This window comes from Coenobita brevimanus, chromosome 93 (assembly GCF_032717465.1).
Source record: "Coenobita brevimanus isolate Jiangsu-jjx chromosome 93, ASM3271746v2, whole genome shotgun sequence".
In the NCBI taxonomy this organism is placed as follows: Eukaryota; Metazoa; Arthropoda; class Malacostraca; order Decapoda; family Coenobitidae; genus Coenobita; species Coenobita brevimanus.
This window is the reverse complement of record NC_137046.1, coordinates 44,119,014-44,142,462: the sequence shown is the minus strand read 5'-3', so window position 1 is coordinate 44,142,462 and position 23,449 is coordinate 44,119,014. Positions and strand designations below refer to the sequence as shown.

The following is a 23,449-nucleotide window of genomic DNA, read 5'->3' as shown; positions in this document are numbered from 1 at the left end:
CTACGACGCATCTCACTTAGACTTGATGAAATCGTGTGTTGATGACAAGACTTAAGTTATAAAAGATGTCGTCGTACTCGAGAGGTTAAATAGGGCCTCATTTTCGGAACCTCAGACGTGTCAAGGTAGGTAACTAGATAGACAGATAGATAGATAGTCAAATAGATGGACAGATAGATAGTCAAAGAGATAGATAGGTAGACAGATATGAGTAAATGCATGAGCCACGCTTGATTATATCTCCAGTGAAAAGAGTTCCATCGAGCCTAACACAAAAAATAAAAATACAAAGAAAAACTACTATAGGCCACCCTTGATGATATTCCCAATGAAAGGAGATCCAACCATTATTTAAACTGCTGCCTGATCGCCGCCCCACCCCATATTAGCATTTTTATAGCAAAGATACGGAGATTTTTTTTTTTTCATACAGCAATTTATTCGGATATTTATCGATTTAGCAGCTTATACTTTATTTTTACGGGTCTCTAAAGATTTTTGTGCTTAACAACCTTTTAACATAACATTAAGAACAAATTTATCGTCATCCATGTATCTGTATTTGGCAGCGCTACGCATCTGGTCATGTTCGGTAAGTTCGCATCCCCAGTGTGTTAACGCCCACTATAGATTAGGGGCTTTCATGTTGTGCGAGGGGTGTGGAAACGAATATGGCTCTCTGGAAACTAGTTATATATGTTCATGATTTGCAGTAACTTTCACACAAGCTAACTTTTTGAGTTTTGCATTCAGAAAAACAAAATCCCAACATTTTCTCACACGAAATATGCAAATATACTCGTTGAATACGCACCTACGTTATCCCAGCATAGCCTTCAGCCAGCATAGCATACTTGTACCATTCAGCCAACATAGCATACTTGTAACATTCAGCCAGCATCGCATAACATTCAAGGCAACATGAGTAGAAATGGCCCACTATATCCTTGCGTGACCTAATTAGCCAGAAATTCGCCCAGCAGTCAGTTCAGGCCCCACCAGGTCCATTCAGGCCCACAGTGTCCATTCCTACCTAGGCCCCGGACACACAGACAAAAATATAATCCATTCCTTCTCATAACTAAGACTTCTGATTTGCAGGAAGAACTTGGGTCAAGGGAAAATTCTGCACTCTTCTCTCATCCTGGAAAAACATATACCGCTTGCGATAGTACTGACCTTGGTGAATGTTTAGCTTATATCTCCGAGAAATAATATGAATAGGCCTAAGAAAGTTTTTATGCTCTGCTCCCATATACCTGGCGTCTTGCTGTGTAGAAAAAGTTATGTTTTGCCTATTTCCATCCATAGTCGTGCGCCTGTCAGTAATGGAAAGAAAAATCAGAAGGGATTAGATTATTCCGTGTCCATTGAAGCTGATTCCCACCTTCACGGTAAATGTCAAGGTGAGAATACAGATAGCTTCTTTTAAATCATGCTACCTCTAAACCATGATATTCAACTTACGAAGGATTTTTTGATGTGAAAGTGAAAAGTCTGTCCTAAATCCATCTCTCCCTGGCACGAATAACGTAAACACACACACACACACACACACACACACACACACACACACACACACACACACACACACACACACACACACACACACACACACACACGAAAACTGGGAGAAAGAGCCACGCTAAGATGAGCCGCCGCGAGTGATATGGGAAAGGCATGTGCTGACACTCTGCTCCTCCCACCAGCCGTCAGCCCGCGTCAGCCACGACACGGGGGCCAGGTCATAAAGTTGCCAGGCTACGTCCCACTGACCTTTACCCAACCCACACACCCACCTTTCTTCTCAAACCACCACCCTATTCTCACCAGTATGTGAATCTTCCCATGGTTCATTTCTTTCATCTTCTCTTCATCATATTGTTCTTGATAATACCCATCCACCCGTCGTTCTCCTCTTATTTAGTTTAAGGTACATTTTAGCTACAGGGGCTCTCTAGGCGCCATCCTGCTCGTCTGTGCCGCTAATGGTTTTCGGAAACGAGGTGCTTTACTCCCACAGACTTTAGCAAAGCCACACCACACCACACAACACATGAAACTCAAAATACCCTCTCACACCACACCACAACACATAAAGTATCATACTACCCCCTCACACCACGCCACAACTTGTAAAGTATCATACTACCCCCTCACACCACGCCACAACACATCAAGTATCATACCATCCTCTCACACCACACCACACAAAATCCACCTCCTACACCACATCACTTGAAGGGCAATGACTGAAGGGCTCTGAACCTCCCACATCTAGTACTTTTGTATTTGTTGGCTGACTTTTACCCAGGCCACCCACCCACCCTTCTTCCATCTCAAATCAGCAGCACCTCATTCTCTCTGTTTCCTCTTCGTATGTTCCAGAATTTTTTTCACCTCATCATGGTAGCTTTCTCTATCCGCTTTCCTTCTCACAAACATCTAATTTTCACTCAGTCTCCAGTTTATCAGCTCCATATTTTTCACCATCTTTTCTTCATTTAGTTCATCACAATACTTCTATCCAATTTTTTTCTGTTTTATTATGTTTGAGGTTCAATTTTCACTGACCTTTCCCCAAGCCACCCACCCACATTCCCTCCCAACCCAGCTGTCCATTCAGGCGTTTCCGTTTTATCAGTTAATGGTTCTTTTTTTTCATAGTTTCTTCACCTTATTCATTGCAATACCCACTTTTCTTCTCATATCGCCGTCAAATATCTTATCCAGTCCCCTTTTACTTAGTTTTAGGTTCATTCTTCATTCCTTTTTCTCATCACACTGTTCACTACGATACTCATCTGCTTATATCATTTTCATTATAATATTACTTAGTTTAAACTGTAACCTATCATCATCAGGAAAACGCATTCTTCTGTTCGTCTTATTCTAATTAACCCCTCCTCCGTTTCATCGTTTTGTCATTAATATTCATCATTTTCATTCGCTTGCTTTATTTTATATTCTTATGTGTTGTTCCACTGTATTTATCAGTAGTGCTTCCGTACGACCCAGTTATGAACGTCAGCAAAAGAGACGAGTATACACTGTACTGTAGATGCTTCTTATCTGTACAACACTTCCTGTATCATTTCTTACATTCATAGCTTTTGATCGGTTAGTTAGTCGAGCATATACCAGTGCTTTTTATTTCAGTTTGTTAATCTTCGTGTTCGTTCATGGAAAAACTGCATAGCCACAATCAAGGACAGAACGAGCTGCGTCCATCTCGTATTCTTGCCTGTTTTCTGAAAGTTTGTACTAATGTCTGATGTACAGTTGCCAGCATGTGTTCCTTTTAGCCGTTCAACCTCTTCGTGAGGAACTTCTAAGAAAACTACCCATATGAAGTGTATGCTGGAAGGTTTATTCTCACAAAAAGTTGTTGTGTAATAAAAGTATTTGCATTGTTAACTAATATTATAACAACAAGAAAATAGACGTCGCAGAGAGAAAGCAAATTATGCTGACAGTACATGGGCGAGAGACATAATTATTACATGACGATGCCGATGCAAATATATTAAATATTTGGCCTTAGGAACCTTACAGTCACAGGTTAGTTCAAGGATTATCATGCTAAGCATAAACCTTGCCATGAAGGCTTTAGCAGTTTAACGTTAGTATTACATTCAATTACTTTCAAAGTCGCACACTTCTGAACGTACACATCACTTCACATACTCTCATGAGTACTCTCAATGGTATGCTCAGTCTTCCTTAATGTTTTCCTCTCTGATATACTGTAGAGTTAACGTACTCCTAGCTCCTGAAAGTATTCTCTCCCCACCTCACCCAACAGTTCTGTCTCCCGCATCTTGCTATGCCCTGCCCTGCCTTCCTTGCATCATCCGTAATATTGCTTTATCAGCGACAGGGTCATCGATCACACGGTAAAGTGGGCGAGTGGGGGAAGGTTATATCATACTTATCAATCCATACACCAACACTAGCTCACAGATGCGCACGGTAGAATAAAGTCGTTATATATTTTAACCCTCCAAAGCGGGGTTGCTGCCCGTGGGATTCTGTGAGGAAGGCACTTCTCGTACCGGCCCTCACCTATTGGCTCGTAGTCGCTACGTTCATAGGTCCCTACCCTTGAGGTTTCGTCCTTATTTACATTTTGAAAATGCGCCGACCGGTCACCCTTGGGTGACGCTGGGCTCTACAGGGTTAAAAGCAAGCAAGGAGAGCAAGGGACAACATTGGTAATTTTGCCTGGCTGTTTGATTATGGTAATATATATATATTTATATTTATTTATTTATTTATATATATATATATATATATATATATATATATATATATATATATATATATATATATATATATTTATATTTATTTATTTATTTATAAAATTGTGTGTGTGTGTGTGTGTGTGTGTGTGTGTGTGTGAGAGAGAGAGAGAGAGAGAGAGAGAGAGAGAGAGAGAGAATATTATCAAATAGTACCGCTATATCTTCATCATCATCCTGAGCCCCTTTTCACAGCCAAAGGTGGGGTGAGGTTAGTTCAGGAAACAAGGAAAGATTATGTACAAAGCGGGATAACTGTCAACAGCATTCCAAGTGATATGAGCCAGACCCCTACCCACATATATTCCGGTCCACAGAATTCTAGGTCAGTCTCACAGACTTAACAGTCAGCCTTTTTTCTAATATTTACACGCGCCGCGCAGACTTTTGTCAGAGAGGGTCAGTCCGTTGGCTATCATGTAAAAAGTTACCAGACTCTTGCCATGTTCTCGTCCGTACACATCCAACCAGCTCTATCCCATAGCAGTTTCCTAGCCTCCGTATCTTCCATTTTATCTTTCATTCGCACACATTTGTCACATTTGCCCTCCTTATTCCTGCACTACCTCGCCTTTCCCTTGCAGACTTACACCAAGAGGAAGGACATAAAAAAAAAAAAGTGTCCTTGAAGTGAAAGATATAACATGCAACCTGTGTGGATTGCCCCGAGCCACGCAGCCGACCTAGCGGGATTTTGTCAAGTGTCGTGGCAGTCCACTTCACCCCCGTGGTGTTGCCACTGGCCTTTTCAATACAATCATGCCTTTCACATCACTTCTGTCATCCCACTTCATCCACGCATCATTCTTCCTCCTCTCTCATTGCCCTTCACTTCTCTCACACCTCATCCACGCTTCCTTCCTCCCCTCTCACTGCACTTCATCCGTACTTCCTCCTTTTCTCTCACTCCACCTCCCGACACTTCATCCTCACACTCCACCTTCCCACACTTCTTCCTCACACTCCACCTCCCCACACTTTTTCATCACACTTCATCTCCCCACACTTCTTCCGCATACTCCACTTCCCCACACTTTTTCCTTTCACTCTACTTCTTCCTCTTCACATCCTCCTGCTTTTTTCACTGCTTCTTCCATTCCACCTCCCCACCTCGCTGCCTTTAATTATACTTCTTTTATTCTACTCTTCCTAGACTTTCCCTCTACTCATTAGTCTTTTCCTCCTTCACTGTCACTTCTTCACTCTGCAACTTCTCCAATGTTTCTCCCTCTACGTTCATCATTCCACCTCCTCACACTAACTCTCCTCCAGTTTCTACTCTTCTCACTCCATTTTTCCATACTATTTTCCTCTTTCTCTATCGACATATCTCAACTACCTGCATTAATCCCTTAATTACTGCGACATTATATAGATAAATAGATAGATATTCTACCAAATACCAATTTTATGCAGCTTATGGAAGAGCTTAAGTAGTGAAGAAAGCAATTTTATTTTCGTTATTCTGCTTCTTCCAATATCTCTTATTTTTACTTCCGTCAGATCTCTTTTGTTTGATTGTCTCGTTTGTCTCCCTTGCTCCTAATGATATTCTTGCTTTCCACTTCCCCCGCCAAACTTTGTTACCCTTATTTGATCTAATAGCCCTAACACCCTCAGTCTCATCCCATCCGTCTCATAAGTGTGATGGATCTGTCAGCTATTTGTTATTCTTTTTGTCTCATCTTTTCCTTTAGCTTCTCTGCTTCCCTGTCTCATCTTTCACCTTGTTTTTGCGTCTTCCCTCTCCTTTGTTTCCGGATCAGTTTACTCTGCATTTAGTTTACATGTATTGTTTCTCATCTCCATTTCGTTTCTTTTTTATTCTCATTCCTTGCCCTATCCTTCTCCTTCCGCTAATTTCGCACACCTATACTTATTGTTAACAGTTTCCCTTTCATTTACTGTGCATTTGTTTTATGCTTTGTCTTGTTCCTCCTTCCTTTCGTTTCCTCTTTCTATATTCTTCAACGGCTCTCATCAGTTTTAATTTTCTTGTTTTTGCTTTCCCTCACCTCATCGTTTCGTATTGGTTCTCAGTCTTCGTTCCATTCCCGCGTCGTTCAATTCTCCGAACTTTATTTTTTCATTAGTTTTCATTCAGTTTACATTTGACTTCTGCATTCACCTGTCACATCATTTTCTCTTCTTTCCCTCTCCTTTCACGTCTTCCTTCACCTATACTTCTTTATCAGTTTCACTTCTGTTTACGTTATGGATTATGCTTTCTTCAGCCTCATACCTCCATTTTGTTTCTCCTTCCAAGACTCGTATATCTTTCATTCCTTTCTCCCACGTTTCTTGTCTCATCACTTTCCCCCTTTATTTACCTTACAGCGCTCTTTCCTTCTCTCTCAGTTTCATCTCATTTATTGTTTCCCTGATAACTCCTTTCTCCCTTCTATCTCACATCTGCTGGACAAAGTAAACGTAATTTATTTTCCCGTTCCTTCCTTTTCTCCAGTTTCTTATTTTCTTTATCACTCTCATTCATTTCTTCACAGCCATCTTTTTTCCTTTTCCTTCTTCTGTTACCATATTCCTCCCCCCCTCCATTCCTTTTCTAAGCCTTAATTCATCTTTCTTGTCCTTTATTTTACTCTAGTTTCTTCCCTTCTATCATTTTCCTCTCTCTCTCTCTCTCTCTCTCTCTCTCTCTCTCTCTCTCTCTCTCTCTCTCTCTCTCTCTCTCTCTCTCTCTCTCTCTCTCTCTCTCTCTCTACGTCCTCTGCTTCTTCCTCTTTTCATTTTTCCATCCCCTTCCCTCCATCTTCCCTTACGCTTTCACTCCTTCCCATCTTTATTCACTCATCCCTCCTGCTCCTCTTCCTTCATTCTTCCCCTCTCTCCTCTCCTCCTCCACTCTTTCCCGCCCTCCCCTCCTCTTTTATTCTTTTTCTTGTCATCTTTCTCTGCTCTTCCCCAATCTCTTCCTTTACACATTCCTTTCCTCGTCGAACCTTTTCTCTTTTCTCCTTCCCCTTTCATATTAGTCTTTCTCTCCTTCCCATCTCTTTACACTCTTTCCCTCCCTCCCCTCTCGTTTTACTATTTCCTTTCCTTCCTCATTCTATCTTTCCCTTATTTCTTCTCTTCTCTCTTGACTCTCCTCCCTTTCTTTTCCCCTTAACAGTCCCTTTCCTCCTCCTCCTCCTCCTCCCATCGTCCAACCCACGCTCGCTCATCTCTTTCTGCCTTTCCGCTCCTCTTTCCCCTTTCCTTCCTCCTTCCCCATCCATCTGTTTCCCCCACATTCTCCTTTTTTCTCCCCTTTCTTCCTTCTCTCTCCTCCTTCCCCTACTCTCCACCTTCCCCATCCCCACCTCTCACCTCTTCCCCATCCCTCACTTCCCCTCTTGTCACCCCTCAATCCATCCCTGCCACCACGCCACGCCTCGTCTTCTTTCCAACCGTACAATACGTCCCAAATTTTCCCCTTTCGCTCTAACTAGCAAACCCACACAAAAAGGGGGTGACGTAAAATCCAGAGGTGTTGAATTGCACCTGGAGTTCGCTTCTGGGGGAGTAATAATTGGTTGCTCTTAAAAATGACTCGGATAAAAACATGAAAATCTACCAAGCGAGAATAAAAAGGTTAATTGTGTCGTGCAGTTGTGAATGCCGAGGTGAGGAGCTAGAATGCTGGAGACCCGTGGCATTTTGATGCTCGTTGGTATAGGAGACTTCGTAGCACTTCTTCTGTGGCGATTTATTTTTGCATATCACACCTTGTATGTATGTATGTACTCTAGCGGCTGGTTTGCACACGCCTGAAAAGGACTGGCAGCTCTACTATACATGTTCAAGCCGTGTTTACTGTTCCAAAAGGGCAGCTGATCCGTATGGCCGAAGATCACCATTTCCTTTCACGGGAGAATTACCCCGCCAGTACCTAAATATGCTCATGTAAGTTTATTTTTTTCTTTTTCAGTTAGCATCCGTAACATACAAAACGATATCAAGGGATTGTATGCCATGCAAAATAAATCGTAGAGGAAAAGACGTTTACAAAGTCGGCAGAACCAACCACAATACAGCTATGTGTCACACTTTGTGAAAACTTTTTCCAGCAGTGTCATTATCTATAGGTTCATCATTATCATCACCATCACCATCACCACCACCACCACCACCCCCACCACCACCCGTAACCTTATTTTCCATTAATAGGCCTAAATGAGGTGTGTGTGTGTGTGTGTGTGTGTGTGTGTGTGTGTGTGTGTGTGTGTGTGTGTGTGTGTGTGTGTGTGTGTGTGTGTGTGTGTGTATTCTTGCTAATGGCAAGTCACTGATGCGATGGTCTTTTCTATACATTCATTTTTACCCGTTTTTCAGGGTCTCATGTAACCCGACTTTTCTCTCTTGCATAAACCACTTTAGTCTTGCTGCACCTGTCCATCCACTTCTTATTCTTTTTTTTTTTACTATATCTAGTTATTTTATTTTTATTTTTGCATATAAACCACGACTGGTTAAAATGAAAAATACTTCATCGACGTGAAGGAGATACTCCCTTGACCAGAACCGCGCTCCCATGTAGACCCCATGATCGCCCATCCCCATTCACCCAGACCCCTTGACCGCCACACTTAACTCCTTGGCCATCTCCCCCCGCACACATCATGCCACCACCCCCCTTCGTTTGCCCTCATTAGCACTAATGAGAGGCCAACCGTCAACAATATTAACACCAACAACACCAACACCATTTTTTCTTTTACTTTATTTTTGCTGCCGTCCCATGATTTTAGTCAGCTGTAGGTCTTAGTTTATGATTGTCGCCAGACGATTTTATTCACTTGAAGTCTTTTATTTCATCGTTGCTATCCCCAGACGATTTTATGCAGCATGGGGGAAAACCTCTCCCATTGACAGAACTAGAGACTATCTCTTGCCTGTTTTTCTGCCAAATATACTGTACAGTACACTTTTAGTCTGTAGTAACGCTTGGTGGTCTACCAGTAAGGACCCAAGCTGGGGTGACGGGCATGATTTATGCGTAGGTTCGAAATCCATTGAGGCGACTGGAAGATTTTCCATTATCTAATGTCCAAGTGGTGTGGGTGGGTCATCTGCCCTTGAATGCTCTGAGCTACGGTAGCCTCGCCTCAGGGACCCTGCATCTCACAAGGGGTAAAGTAAGACTAGATTTTTTTTCTGCAGTGCAAGGATAAACGAAGTTGTTGCTGTACTGATAGAAGTTCGCATTTCAATAGCCTTCGTTTCACGCTGATCATAGAGAAGGGTGAGGCCATGTGTAGCGGTGATCAGCGTCCCTTGTGAAAACTTAATCCGCCCCCACTATGATACCGTGTGTTATTTATGCCCTTCCTTTGATACAGAACAGTGACATGTAGTGTGGCAATACGGAACCTGTGTTAGGATTAATGCTCGTGTATTGCCAGGTTACCAGAGCTGCCCCGGAGGAATCAATACTAGTAAAATTACCAGAGAATATAATGTAAGTAAAAAATATATATTCAGGAGAAATTTTTGTTTAAGTCTTCAAATGGTGTTGTGTGTGTGCATCTCAGGCTCCCAGTGTCGAGCGTGACGGGTAGCAGTTCGCGCAAAAAAACTGTGTGTGTGTGTGTGTGTGTGTGTGTGTGTGTGTGTGTGTGTGTGTGTGTGTGTGTGAGAGAGAGAGAGAGAGAGAGAGAGAGAGAGAGAGAGAGAGGTTAAACACACACACACACACACACACACACACACACACACACACACACACACACACAGTGAATCATATTAGTATATATCTACGCAACTAACTAAAGAACATGTAAGCGGCTGGCAGTAAAGTAAAGAGACTGCTATATTACGAGTATACTTCGCTGTTGAACATACCAGCGAATATCCCCAACAGGTATAATCATCATATACCCAGATCACAACTCAGTGAAGAATGTTTGCCACTGACACCATCGTAGCAAAGTGAACACGGTAACCATTAGGAATAACTCCAAAAAGGTTCATGTATTGGTAAAATTGTCTTTGTATATATAACCCATGCAGGAACCCGTGTTGGCGGTTGCATCTAACTTAGCATACTTGATTTAAAGTACTGATAATATAAACAAATTAATAATATAAAAATAGAATGCCTACATAAATACAGTGAATTTCCCCATGTCTTCATAAAATGTGCCAGTAATTTTTAAACTCATTGCACAAGAAAAAAAACATATATCAGCCTACAGACATACTGGTTTTCATATCATAACTTGCTTAGAAATAAAAGCTTCAGTCCTGAAAGACCCTTCGATGTGTCTTGCTTATGAACTAAGTGATAGCTGAAATTCATAATATAGTAATATTACAGATAAATTTGTGGGATTCCGTATCACCAAGCCATACCACCACCACTGCACTACTGTAGTCTGTAAGGAAGCACTATTTCTGTCACGCCCAGGCAGTGTCGCTTCCATTATTCACACTGACCTTGAAGTTGGTGGGAGCAGGACGTGAACAATTGAGTGAGCATTCAGGAATCTTCAGCCCAATTTTTTTATGTTAAGATAATTTATTGACAGGTTTTGCCTCACATTGAGTTTTATTCACTGTAATCCATTACTGCCTAGGGTTGCTCTGGGTGAAAACTTGTTGGAATAGTATTTAACGTACCGCCCTTCGTCTACCGGCTCATAGTCTCAAACTTCACAGGTCCTAGCTTTCGAGAACGCCCATTACCGTCCTTTTTGTCGGACCAGAGACACAAAAGGGTGAAGGTGATGTATTTTCGCTTTCGGTTTCTAGTTACGCATACCCTTTTGTGTAGAAATCAGGTTCGTACAATTTTCAGGGGAATACAGTAACAGGTAAATGGCTTTCATTTATATAGTTATCTTTTTCGTACACACAGGGAATTACTGAAAGTTATTAATTTTCTTAACTTTTACTTTTTCTTATTTTTGTTTAGCTGCTTCGTTTCGCATTAACACCTTTACCACGAGGATTCTTTCCCAAACTGGTGACAGCAACACAAAAAAGGATGTCATCAAACTGAAGGGGTTAATGTATACTGATTCTAACCCATTCATCGCCAGGGGTCTTTCCTAGGCTGGCTGTACTCTAATCCTCCAGCAGAAGCAAGAATACAATGAGAAACGCTCCTTTGTAATGAGAGGTTAATTGTAAAGTTTAGTAAGATTCTCCTACAATTCATCTTCGACTCATTGATGCTCTGATCATACAACCTGATATTTCGAAACTGACCGAGTGACTGAGGTAATAATCAAAGCGACGGAGCATAAAATTTCAGTGGCTGTCATACTTCCAGACTTTAGCAAGAGACTAACATGCTAATATATGGAGGAAGAACAGGAGGAGGAGGATTGTATTAATGCCTATTGACTACATAAGGGTTATTGTGGCGGACAGTCAGTTTTGGCAGACTCATTATATCTCTACAGTATGACCTGCAGTAGCCGATGTTATATCCAGGTCCCCAGTGGTATTGTTGGGTGAACAGGTTGGTGGAGTTAAGGTACAGTTATGTGTCGTATTATATGAGGCATGGGACACTTCGTAGCACATCTTCCTTAGCGATTTATTTTTCATGTGTCACCTTTTTATCTTCTTGTACCTTATTGTGGCAAACTCTGTCGATGCTAGAAGTGTTTAAGTACACAAAATAGAATTTCAAGATATAATATGAAAAATATATCGCAAAACATTGTGCGAGTTCCTCAATGCCACGTAAAATACGACACTGCAAGTAGCCACGGAAAATACGAAACAGGAATTTTATACCATTTTACTGCATACCGGTACTGAATATACTAACGTCCATTGCATGGCAAATATTACAACGTTCGCTGCATAATGAATGTAATAATTTTCACTGAATATCCATAATAACGCCCACTGCTTAGCATATAATAACGCCCACTGCGTAGCATATAATAATGCCCAATGTATAGCATATAATAACGCCCACTGCGTAGCATATAGTAACGCCCACTCCATAGCATATAATAACGCCCACTTCTTAGCATATAATGAAATCCACTGCTTAGCATTTAATAACATCACTGCTTAGCATATAATAACACCCACTGCTTAGCATATAATAACGCCCTCTCCATAATGTTTAATAACGTCAATTGCATATTTAACCCTCTAAAGGTCGGGATAAGTCTAGTATTTTTATTCCAGTTAATGCCAGACGATTTTATGGAGTTGAAAGTAAAGGTTAATGCTTTGGCCATGACTTCCCTCATCGTCGAAACTGCTTCATTATTCCATTGCGGCCGACACCAGACGATTTTATTCAACTTAGAATGAGTCACAGGAGCTTGAGAATGTTTAGTTGAGTGTATGGCGAATAACGTCAACTGTATGTATCTACTCCTTTTACCGTAACCTGGCCCAGATTTTATGTCCTTATGCAGCTTATTTCACGTATCTCAGTGGTAGAAGAATACGTTACTAAGATTCTACCTACTTTCCACGGCAGTTCTTCATGACTTGTATCATATTCTGGTATTAATCTCCTGTTATGACTCAGTGTCCTGAACGGAGGAATAGAAATTTTAGGCCAGGTTAGAGTAGAAAGGATATAACAATGCCTGAAGTACCAAACAAAACAAGGTGGACTTCCTCTACAGTTCCTTCCAATAAGGCAACAAAGGAGCAGCGTCTCTGCCAACGTACTAAACAAGGGAACAATGCAACGATTTCCTATGCAGCCCCACATTATTGCAAATCGATGTACAAAAAGCTGCAATATCTCGGCAATGTGAGGGATAACCAAAGTAAAAAACCGGGACCAGAATTCCAAGTATTTTTCTTCTTCATCATTCCTGGATGGTGACGGCTTGCTCTCTCTCTCTCTCTCTCTCTCTCTCTCTCTCTCTCTCTCTCTCTCTCTCTGAAATATAACGAAAGTAAGAGGAAAAAGGTAAAAAGTAAAAGCGAAAGTTAAAACCCAGGGCCAGAATTCCAAGTATTTTTCTTTTTTTCTAAACCTTTTCAGGATCGTACGTCTCTCTCTCTCTCTCTCTCTCTCTCTCTCTCTCTCTCTCTCTCACACACACACACACACACACACACACACACCCAGACAAACAACTCAGCTTAAGGAGGCATATCCAGTAGTGACGGAGATAGAATTAGGCTCCATTTACCCCTTACATACGACAATATCTTTTTATTATTGTTCTCACTACCTCAAGACGATTTTCTAAGCTTATAAGGTAGACGTCTTGTAGTGACAGGTATAAGGGTAAAGAAGTGCATAATGTCAAAATAAATAAATAAATAAGTGCATATGAAAGAAAGAACAAAATCCCTCTCATTTTTATCGACGCAATTCGCCCGCCAGTACGGTAAGATTGGCTATAATTCAAAACCTTCCATTCCTCATACCTCCAGACGATTAAATCCGGCTTAAAAAGTGGACATCGAGTAGTAAAGAGTTAAGGGGAAAGGAATGCACATCGTAAAATTTAAACGGTAGTCAGTATCAAAGTAAGACCGAGCTCCCTGCATTTTTCTTCTAACCCTTTACTCCAATGGCGTATTTTTTGTCTTCTTCTTGCTATCACCAGGCGGTTTTGTTTACGTGTGGAAGACTTTTATTAGTAAAATTGGTTCATGAAAGCTGTAACCAATCCCCTCCTCAGGTTCGAAAGATAACTCTTAGCTGACTGAAATCGTCTGGAAGTAAGAGAAATATAGTGAGGAAGACGTTACAAGATTCACGGCTTGACAAAAACCTGAAAGTGTAATTATTCTTGTTGGATGTGAATAATATTGCGGTTATGAATCATGGTGCTATTCAGAGAAAAGAAAACGTGGAGGAGAAGGAGGAAAGAAAAGATGGGGTAGAGGAGGAGATGAGGGAGAGACGAAGGAAAAGGCGCTTAAGAAGAGAGAGAGAAAGACGAAGAAGCTGAAAGAATATATGACTGGAATTAGGAGGCGGAGTAGAAAATAAGTACAAAAACAGAAGAAATTGAAAGAGGAAAGGATTAGGAAGAGGAGGAGGAAAAGTAAGTTACAGAGAGAGAAAGCGGACTGAAAAGAGAGAGAGATGGACGAGCAGGAGGATGAAATGAACGTTGTGATGTTAGGAAACAAGCCTAAGAAGAAAAGAGAGTTAAATAACGAGGGTAAGGAAGAAGAGAGGAAGACAGTTCGTGTAAATTGAGGGAGATGAGGAAAAGGAGAGGGAGAGAATCGGAACGAAAAAGAGGGAAAGAAAGAAGAGATGCGGAAATTTTTAGAAGAAAGGAGAGAGAGAGAGAGGGGGGGAGGGAGTCTGAAGGAGATGAGTAGATGAAGAAGTGAAAGGGAATAGGGAGGGAGAGGGGAGGACGAAGTAAAGAGGAGAAAACAGGGAAGAAGAGAAAAGACTGATAGATGATTGTAAGAAAACGAAAACAATGAGAGTGAGGGAGTCGTTCTGACATGACAGTGGGCTGGCAGACAGAGTGACCCCCGGCTGATCCACTGTGACGTGTGGGTGACCTTGGCCTTGCTCCGAATTTTCATCTGTTTGTGACCCGTTCTCCCACATTTTCCTTGCCAGTTCGTCCTTGCATCGCTGTCTACCACATTTTCCTTGCCAGTTCATCTCTGCCTCACTTTCTGCCTCGTTTTCTGCCGCATGTTCCCGTACCGGTTCATCTTTACATCGCATTCAGCCACATTTTCCTAATCATTTCATCTCTGCATATGGCACGTTAACCCCTTAAGTCCGAGGACGTGATTTTTCATTTTATTCTTGCTACCTTCAGACGATTTTACTCAACTTTAGGGGGGGGGGGCCTCTACTACTGAAGCGGCAAATAAACACTGTATCTAACTGCTGCAGTCCGAAAAGTGTACCTGAGCAGAATAAAATCGTCTTTAGGTAGCAAGAGTGAAATGAAAAAAAGACGACATCGGTATGAAGGGATCGATTATTTATGCAGCTTTCTCCATATCAAAACTGCATAAAAGAAAATCTGCAGGAGAATATTATGGTAAAACAGCGAAGGCAAACAGCGAAGGCAGTTGTGTAAAAGAAATGCCTGTTAATACTTGCGAGAATCAAACTCCTTTTTTCAGTATGTGCCGATGACCTCTGACCCTTGACCCCTCAGTTCAGCAGGGGAACTTTAACACACTTCAGTGAGTTCAGTCCCATGACCTCGTTTTTTATGTAGTCTTGTTATCCCCAGACGATTTTATTCAGAATAGGATTGAGTACTTTTAGTGAAGTTCATGAAGACTCTACCTGTCTCATCAAGCTCGAAAAGTCTCTCCCAAGCTGAATAAAATCGTCTGGAGGCAGAAAGAATAAACTAAAAACGTCATCGGATTGTAAAAAGTTGTTTGATGTCCTTTAATTCATACTACACCAGGACGATTTTTTTTTTTTTTTTTAGCGGGAGGTGTTGGACAGTCATCACTAACCCCATCACTACCAGGCGACTCCTCTAGCCACGATAAACTAGCCTGGTAATGGCAAGAATAAAATAAACAAAAACCACCATACTAAAGAGGTTAGCCTGAACCCATCTGTGACATAGTGATTTTCATAGTTTAAAAAATCGTCTTGCATCAACGAGAATATCATATCGATACTTGTCTATCTACCTATCAATAGCCAGACGCCATAATCCCGGAAGGGGTGGCCACAAACAAATCTCCACCATGTCGCCTTGTCCCCTGCCATTTCGCTGCCCTCCCCCCAGCTCACTCCCCCCTTCTCATATACTTCTCCATCCCTCCATTTCATCCTCGGTCCCCCCTCACTCTTCATCCCTCCACGTTACGCACATACTCTCCTCGTTAGTCTCTAGTGGTCGGTGGGGGCGCCGGTTATCCACTCGCTCACTGTAGCGCTACTCTACTCCAGGGTGACTCTACATTGAGTGACAAGAGAGGCGTAAAAGAAGAAAACAGGTGAAAGGAATAGGAAGATCAGAGAAGTACGAGAAACTGTTAATAACTGAGGGAGGAAGAAGAGAGAAGTAAGGGGAGTAGAAAATAATAGAGGAAGGAAGAGGATGAAGAGAACGAAGCAGGCCTATGAGGAATCAATATCACAGGCCTCCAATCTTTTCCTCTCTCTCTCTCTCTCTCTCTCTCTCTCTCTCTCTCTCTCTCTCTCTCTCTCTCTCTCTCTCTCTCTCTGTCGATAGTAGTAGTAGCAGTACTAGTAATTAGGTAGTAGTAGTGGTGGTTGTAGAAGCAGAAGCAGTGGTAGTGATGGTGGTAATAGTAGTAGTAGTAGTAGTAATAATAGTGGTGATGGTAGTAGTAGTCGTAATGGTAATGGTAGTAGTAGTAGTAGTAGTAACCGCAGTAGTAGTATCTCATTCCTGCGTCCCTGACTTTTCGGCTTAACCCCTTTGATACGGAGACGTCTTCTTTTTTTATTATTATTCAAACTGCTGGGTATTATACTCTACTTAGGAGAGTGTCCTATGGAAGGATTAAGGAAGGCTGCATCTAACCCCTCCGATAAAAAAAAAAAAAGAAAAGAAAAAGAAAAAAGCGTAAAATCGTCTGAAGCGGAAATAACAATGTAAATACGACCTTCCCTGACAGAACATGCAAATATTCTCCTGTGCAGTTCAGTAAGCCATTATGCTTATTGTGCACTAGTGATAAAATAGATTTCGAGGATTGTTATGATGATTTCTTTTAACTGATTGTCATACGGCAAATTATATGTACTCATTAATCTAACTTGGCTTAAAATTGTCATATCTCCATCTTGAATACCTATGTTCAACTTTAGATTAATGCTAGTCGCGAGGAAATGGTATGGAAAGGATGTATAACTGTGGCATTGTCTTTTTTTTTTTTTTTTTCTGTCAATGCGCTACGAGCAGTAAACAACAGAAGGACGAAATCTGGGCCAAGTTAAAGTGAAAACTATAGATTTATCCTCTTCCCTACCCTTCATCCTCCGCCACAAACACTGCATGTTATGAAGTCTTTGGCGAAATAAGTACGAGTACAACCATAAGCAGATATTCGCCGACATTCCCCTTCCAGCGTTGCATCCTGTTTTCCATACCTTCATTCCTCCCCAAACGATTGAGAGTATCCTTCCTTATACACTTCTGTTGTGTGCTTCATATTATTATCACATTACAACAGTTCATGTAACTCCTTAAATCGGCACAAACAGCAGAGAAGTAGTGACCACCATTTGCTCTTGGCTGTACTTAACAAATACTAGTCTACCTGGTATTTGAGGCAAGCTTTTGAAAGGTAGTACCAATCTAGTATTCTGTTTCAGCTAACGCCAGACGATCTTATTCAGTTGAGTCAAATATCCTTTACAGTACAGAGGCATCTTTTTAGTGTTCAAGCTACTTCCACGATTTTTTTTTCCTTCAGCTTGGGGAAGCTCTCTCGTGCTGAACGGATCAGTGTAAGCTTTATCAAACCCTTAGAGGGAATGAAGACGAGGGAAGGGTGTGGGTGTGGGTGTACGTGGGGTGGATCTTTTAGGGGTAAGTGACCGTACCCACAAAAACACACACACAAGGTCACACACTCCGGGACTCCACTCTATCCCTCCATCTCATCCTTGGCCTCCCCCTCCCTCTCCACCTCACTCACATACACTCTCCTCATCAGTCTCTCACTCTCCATCCTCTCCACATGGCCAAACCACCTCAATGTATTCTCACTAAGTCCGAAGGCACCCGTAAGCTGAACAAAATCACCTGGAGGTAGCAAAAATAAAATGGAAAAGATACATAATCGGAATGAAGGAATTGATACTGTTACTATTAACCCTCTCATGGTTGGGACAGCCCTAGCATTGTATCCCAGCGACTCCAAACCAATGAATGTAACTGCGTGTCATAGGAGGCAGTGTTAATTAAGAATAGACCGCTGTATGGATGAACAGGCGATGGGAATGCGGTTTTAATATGTCAAAGATCAAACAGAATTGAATTTATGATTATTAATTACCTCCGAAATAAATAGTCACACAATCCTCGGAAAAAAAAAAAATCTTAAATTCCTATCAATAAAATGGTACAGATTTGATAGCTTGTAGCTGAATATGTAACAAAATTAGGAGCATTGTTTCACTACAGCATTAACCCCTCCAATCCGACGACGCCCTTTATATTTTTTTGCTACCACCAGACTACTTTTACTTGATCAGTGAAGGATCTCTGATGACGAAGGCGTTAATTAAATCTTTATCTGACCCAGTGGTTGCCAAACGGAGGGCCATGGTTCATTATTAGTGGGGCCGTGTGTTATCTGAAGTATATGAAGTCACTGGTGGTAGGATTTTATAAATTTCCTGAGACAGTATTTGTGAGGAATCTCACTTTCCTGTCACTTATCTTATGCTGAGTATACCTAGGGGCAGCGCAAGGTCAGTTACTTAAATGTAGTAGCGACTCGTTTGCCATAAACACTTCCATAATGAAAACCTTGATGGAGATGGGCGTAGGAAGGGAACACTACTCTGGTATCAACAAACTGGCTCTCTGGGTTTTTCAGTCTTGTCTGCCATCGTCTGCGAAACAGTTTGTTTCAAGTCAGCTAGACCTAAGCATCATAAGTGAAAAGGCATAATCTGTTCCACGTGGAAGATGATCTCTGCTGTACCTTTTCGTGTCTCAGCCATCCCACTAAGCAACAAATAAGCAGTTTCAACCGTGCTCCTAAGTTTTCACTTCATTTTCTGAGAGTTCTATTACGTGCACGCAGAGCATGTATATTTTTCATCGCCCAAGTTGTCGTAATCTCAGGCAACATGCTTCTTCTAATGAAGATAGCAGACTGGGACCGCTGATGTTTTGCACTGTGTGGGGCGGACCATGGATGTCATCATATTAAGTTCGGGGACCAGCTGGTGTCATAGTATTTAGAGGGGGGGGAGGATCACAGAAAGAATAAATTGGGAACCACAGATCTAATCCCTACAGTTCGAAAAAAAATCTCATTAACCGAAAAAAAGTAGACTGAAGTTAGCAAGAAAAATGAAAACTATAATAGGCTACGTCGCTGAAGACGTTACTTACAAAGAAAAGGAGACACTGGTGTGTATCTAGACAATTACTGCTGTGTCGCTGTCGGCTAAACAGTATATTGCTAGAAAAGGAAACAACCGTGTTCTTTAAGCCCAAGTGCAGAAAGAAACTGTAGCAGAAGATAACAAATTTCCTGAAAATCAAACATAAGAGTTAGCGTATTATTAGGTATCGGTATACTGTACAGTACATGGGTTGTGGCTGTAGCATACTGCTGAAGACTGCGTAATCACTACTGCAGATCTGATTTGCTTTTTATTACCAACACAGTGTGTGAGTGCAAACTAACTGCCTACAAGTGTTGGACACTATAAATATGTCCATAAATATTATGTAGTGTTGCTAGATAATAAAAATAATGTGCTACGAAATTCTGTTTTTGTAATGTCTTCACGACTATAGGCCTAAACTATTCCAAAATATTGCATCTCGCAAAGAGTTGTTCTTGCATACTACATCATATTTATTGTCGATAAATTTGTTACACTGAGTATTTTAAGCCCTGCACTTGCACTAGCTGTACTTATTAGCACCAATGTATTATCAGTTAAAGTTCAATCACTATAAATAATTATGCCTCACCTGCACATAGTTCAGGTGCGTCCCTCCGGCACAGTGCCACATTGTGCAGGTCTGCCTTTTTTTTTTCGGCAATCAGTCAGGAAGTTTTTCGGAAGATAAACGCAAGGTTTTTGTGCGATCTCAAGAATCCACTGTCAAACTTTTCCCCCCAACTTAGTGCTCACTCTCAAAGTTTTCGTTCGTGATTCGAAAGAGTATTCAAAAGAAATGTTAATCTTACTAAATGCAAGTTCGTTTTCAATGTGTTTGTGATTTCATAATGCATGTGAACTAATTGTTTAAATCGGTATTGTTCAATAACTCACTGTAATCATTCGCGCCCACTCACACACTCGGCCACGGAGCGCGGTGAACATTACACCACTCCCCATGGTTGCTCGTGGCACACTGAAGATCTCGACCAGGTCGCCCTCCTAACTCCGTCTTTTAATGTCGACCGTCACCTTTTCTATCCCCTCCCTCTCGGTTCCCCTTATAGTAGCAGGACCCTCTGTTTAATGATAATTAGGTATAGCAATGAGCGAAGGTTAAAAGAAAAAAAAAAGGAAATGTGTACGTATTATAGCAGAGGTAGTTATTTTATCGTAGCCTTGGCTGTGAACGCTTAAAACAATCAAAATTCCTCATTGAAGTAAAAGTTCCCGAATTATATGTTTTTGTCATCAAACCCTAAGGGGGGAATCACTGGTGCCATTACTTCACAGAGCAGACTTCCGCCACGCCTCCCCAGCTGTTAATGCAAAGTAAATTCCCGAGAGTTACCTCTGCCTGGAAATGTTAAATCTACAAACTCCCAAGCTCATCGAAATAGCTCATTTGCATACCAATCCTTTCCACGAGAGGGAAGTTGTTAATTATCAAAGTTTGTGCTGCTAACACAGTAAAGTTGCTTAGGCTGCCGGATATAGATGAATGCCAACAGAGGGGCATGGTTTTAAAGATTTTCAGTATGATTTCCGTTTAACTTTCCCCGTCTCAGTCTTATCCCGCTGTTTGTATCATCCTGATCTTTGAGTTGTGAAACATATGCAGTCATGCACTTAGAGTTTTGTCGTGTGTGTGTGTGTGTGTGTGTGTGTGTGTGTGTGTGTGTGTGTGTGTGTGTGTGTGTGTGTGTGTGTGTGTGTGTGTGTGTGTGTGTGTGTGTGCGTGTGTGTGTGCGTGCGTTATGGAAGTACATTAGTGGGATGCAGTAGGGTACATGTGATTTGGAACACATGTAGGTCAGAAAACAAGAGATTAATTTTGAATATTTTGATATTTACCCATCTTCAAATACGTTTCCGGCGGACTTAAACCTTTTGCCAAAAACGGTGACATTCTGTATCCCTGCCACCCCCAAACGATTTTTATACCGATTACGAAGGACATCTCGAAACAAAAGGGTACAAAATAATCTCAGTTAACCCCTTCAGCATGATCCAGATATTTCCATGTAATGTCTGTCATACCAAGGCGTTTACTCTAACGTTAGTTTTTTTAATCTACTGACGTATGTTGTAGTTCTTACTGCATCCATACGAATTTATGAAACTTTTCACACACACACACACACACACACACACACACACACACACACACACACACACACACACACACACACACACACACACACACACACACACACACACACAGCCCCGGTGCGGTATACATCTATGCATATGTGAATAGATCAGTAGTTTAAATATGCATTGGCCGAAGCTTAGTACTGAGCGGGTAATTGTATGTAGATGTGACGCTTAGATACACTAATTACCTTATCATTGATCTAGCCTGGTGTGTGTGTGTGTGTGTGTGTGTGTGTGTGTGTGTGTGTGTGTGTGTGTGTGTGTGTGTGTGTATCAGTGTTTGTGCATCTGTGTTTTTGTGTGTGTGTGTGTGTGTGTGTGTGTGTGTGTGTGTGTGTGTGTGTGTGTGTGTGTATCAGTGTTTGTGCATCTGTGAATTCTTGTGTGTGTGTGTGTGTGTGTGTGTGTGTGTGTGTGTGTGTGTGTGTGTGTGTGTGTGTGTGTGTGTGTGTGTGTGTGTGTGTTACATTATACGCACATAACTGCAGGCTATGTTCGGGAGTAATGTCCACGAATGTTCCAGTATATACTTCCGTGTGCGCATGTTTTAGTGTGTGTCTCTTGGTGCACTTGTCTTGTATGTCTGATTATGTACGTAAGTTCGTGTAGGTACTTGTGCACTGAGAGAGAGAGAGAGAGAGAGAGAGAGAGAGAGAGAGAGAGAGAGAGAGAGAGACTGAATAAACAGGCAGAGTGAGACATATATTATTCCTGCAACCACCTGACGAGTCAATATGGCTTGAGAAAGATCCTTCGTTTCGCAGTGGCTGAAACTCTTCGCGAACCACCTCAACGCCATGACGTAATTTTATAGATAATACAACCAGACGATTTTCATTCACCATAGAGCCAGTCGCAGAGAAGGACCTCCAACTTGCACTGGACCATCAAGCCAGTCAGCAGTACCGGTATTTCTCTTCATGTATATACTTTCTTCGCGTTCACTCGTCGGAATGACCACGGCCCTTTAACCAACATCCCCTCCCCCTCCACGTCCACAACCCCTGATGCACATGGCTGGTGTATGGTTGCGGCCATCAGTTCCTTTACGCTGGCTCGAAACTGTCAGAATTAATGAACTCCAATAACAGGCATCAGACTACACGTCACCCATACTCCGTCACATGCCAACCCACCCCCAAAGAACATAAAACATTACACGTCAGACATGCCCCGTCACATGCCAACCCATCCACAGAGAACATCAAAAATTATACGTCATCCATACCGCCACATGCCAACTCAATCAATCAATCAATCATTTCCTGTGGCACCCTCGGGGATGCATAGGGCCTCGATGAACTCACACCACCACATCCTATCTTGGGCTAACTCCTCAAGATCTCCCCAACACTCATCTCCAGCTTCCCATCTCATTGTCCTCACCCACGTCTCTTTTGGCCTTCCTCTACCTCTCCTACCAAGTGCCACCCACCCTGGTGTACCTCGTACTATTCCCTGTCTCCTATACACATGTCCTAGCCACTTCCATCGTGAGAACCTAACATATTCATCGACCGGCTACACTCCCGTTATTTCTCTAATTCTACTATTTGGTATCCTTTCCCACCACTTAACTCCTAATATTCTTCTAAGTTCTTTTCTTTCAAACACCAAGAATTTATTTTCCATAGTCACTGTGCTGTACCAAGACTCGTGTCCATAAATTAAGATACTCCTAACCATTACCTTATAAAGTTTGATTTTTGTATGCACAGAAAAATTGTTATTATTCCAAATATTTTTAAGCCTTCCCATTGCCTGATTAGCCTTCTTTAACCTTTCCTCGAATTCAAAGTTCAAAGAACCATCCTTGGCTAAATAAGTACCTAAATATTTAAACCTATCAACTTGCTTTACAACCATACCTCCAATTACACATTCCTGCGCATTTTCCATATTCATATTGATTATTTCAGTTTTTCCACAATTAATAACCAAACCCACCTTGCGACCTTCACTCACCAAACAGTCCAACACTCTCTGCATCTCT

At 41.7% G+C, this 23,449-nt stretch overlaps 1 protein-coding gene across 1 annotated transcript in view; it reads right to left on the bottom strand.

Annotated features, from left to right (window-relative positions):
• LOC145412539 (uncharacterized) overlaps positions 1-20,260 on the bottom strand; it is a 193,851-nt gene extending 173,591 nt beyond the window's left edge. Inside the window, exon 1 of the mRNA XM_080282437.1 lies at positions 19,889-20,260. The gene's annotated coding sequence lies outside the window, so the exon portion shown is untranslated. The remainder of the gene's footprint in view (positions 1-19,888) is intronic.
• Positions 20,261-23,449: the final 3,189 nt, after the last annotated feature.